The following is a 2,326-nucleotide window of genomic DNA, read 5'->3' on the forward strand; positions in this document are numbered from 1 at the left end:
CTATTCAAACGCGAGTTTTGAGCAGTGTAGAGTAGCGCTTGTTATTTGTCGTTTGTCACACGCTTGAGGAATTCGGCCATCACAACGCACTGGATAGCTGGCCAATCAGAGCACACCTCACTTTTTCAGACCGATGAGCTTTGTAAAAATCGACGTGTTTCAGAAGGGCGGGCATAGAGGAGAAACAATAATGTAGAGTATGTGGAAAAGAATGTTTTTTGAACCTTAAACCGCATAAACACATTTCATTACACCAAATACACAAAATAATGTTCTTTTTAGTAGCATCATATGACCCCTTTAAGGGCAGATCGCACAAATCATTTGATTTAGATCGGGACTTCGGAGCACATATCGCGAATCCTTTTTTTTCTGTCTTATTTTTATAATTATTATTATTTAAACAATACAAAACATGGCAGCACATCAGTTATAAATGCAAAACTACAACACAGAAAAAAAAGACAGATAACAGATACATATGTGTTGCCATGTTTAACAGAAAAAAGTAATACATTTGCACCTAAACCATGTCCATGATTTTTTATTTTTTTTTTTGGTAGTAAAACCATGGTTAATTTTTGTAAGGGATGTGTTGCCACTTGCCAGATTAACAAAAAAGTATTTACACTTTAAGAGGACACGTAATGAATATATAGAGATACAGTTTTCACTGCTTTAGGATGACCAGAACTTAGTTTCCATATACTTGTCCAACTTTGAATAGCCTAAAGGAAAGAGATGTAAGCCACAAAATTTTATGTATGTGAAATTTAGCTAGCAGGAAACACTAAGTTATATTTTCCTACACTCTAAAATTGTTGGGTTGTTTACTGTACCCAATATCTGGTTTAAACATATTGGATCGCTTGTTGGGTTATTCTTAAAGTTTATTTGATTATTTCTATACCATTGCAGGCAGTTGGGTTAAAATTTTTAATTTCAATGGTCGATCGGTGCAAATGAGACAGTGGTAAGGTAATATATCTGTGCAAGGTTACAGGAACACTGAAATATACTGTAAAATATTCTCACTCATTCAAAATCACCCAGAATATAATTTAGAAATGTGGTGTTGTACTGTAGGTTTTCACTTTAGGTGCTGCTAAATCTATAGCAAAATCTAACAGCGTAATGCTTACACCTGGTTTTGTTAAGATCATTAATAACTTAAAGCTCTTCTTGGGTCAAAATACAAGCTAATAGGTTAAAATAGGCTAATATGAAGCCCAGAATACACTTCAGTTTTGACAAACACTTAGCCTTTCAAAGTATAGTCCATTTGATAGTGTGATGGACATATCCACACTAGAAAGTTTCATCCTAGTGCCTGTGCTTTTTCTCTCCAGAAGTTATGACCAATAAAAATGTCTTTGCACTGGTTTAAACTAGAATTGCAGGTATCTCTTAACCCCCTCACGCAATTCAGGTGTCTGTTGTCTGTTGTCGCACAAGTTATATTGGCATTTTTGACAGATCAGTACTTTAAGAAGCTTTGCATGCATTTTGAAGCCTTGCCAGTCGAAACTTTCAAGCGATTTTAAACTGTTCAAGCTTATATCAGGTAGGCTAGTATTATTTTGTTCTGTGATATCAAAATTTGTATTAAGAATTGTGAAAATTCAATGGAACCTAAAATGTTGGTATAATAACAACCATATTTCCCTATTGTGATATATATTGATATCATGAAATAAAATTACTCATACGCAACACATGCAGATTCTTTTTAATAATTATATCTAAACTTCCACCCTTAACCTGTTTTGCAGGTGAAAGGCTGTTTAGAAATGTCAGCAAAGAAATGTCACACAATCATACATATGCCGATAGTTGTCAAAGCAGTAAGTATAGGCAAAACAATCAGTAATCTGACAAAGGCTGACATAAAATTGCTAGAAACTTGTGCAGTCACAGGTGAATCTCGTAGGTTTTAGCTGGTTGACAAACTGAAAGAGTTGATGATCAGATCAGCTGAAAGAGTTTGAGAACTGCAGTAGAGGTGATCGTGTAGAATAGAAGTCCAGACAGCCACGTGAACCCCATATTAGGTGAAACCCCATTGCTGGTGTTGTTGCCGTTGGTTGCATTGCTGGCTGCACCGTTGGTAAAACCATAGCTTGCAATCATCACAGCCACTAGCAGTAGTAGTATTTGAGTTTTAGAAGCCATATTCAGGTCTTTCACTATTTTGATGGGGCAAACAATGAAATTAAATCATAATGCTCCACCTTTTTAAATGTTTTTAAAGTCATATTTTATATACTTATATTTTGTAACTAAGACGCCTTTCCAATATTAACACATTACAATCACCTAGAAAACA

At 35.0% G+C, this 2,326-nt stretch overlaps 1 long non-coding RNA gene across 1 annotated transcript in view; it reads right to left on the reverse strand.

Moving 5' to 3' along the window:
• Window positions 1–2,103: 2,103 nt before the first annotated feature.
• The window catches only part of LOC107755946 (uncharacterized), a 687-nt gene continuing 464 nt past the window's right edge, over window positions 2,104–2,326 (reverse strand). The window contains exon 2 of the long non-coding RNA XR_001641758.1: window positions 2,104–2,186. This is a non-coding gene — a long non-coding RNA (uncharacterized LOC107755946). The remainder of the gene's footprint in view (window positions 2,187–2,326) is intronic.

This window comes from Sinocyclocheilus rhinocerous, unplaced genomic scaffold (assembly GCF_001515625.1).
Source record: "Sinocyclocheilus rhinocerous isolate Xijiao unplaced genomic scaffold, SAMN03320098_v1.1 scaffold1463, whole genome shotgun sequence".
Classification (NCBI taxonomy): domain Eukaryota; kingdom Metazoa; phylum Chordata; class Actinopteri; order Cypriniformes; family Cyprinidae; genus Sinocyclocheilus; species Sinocyclocheilus rhinocerous.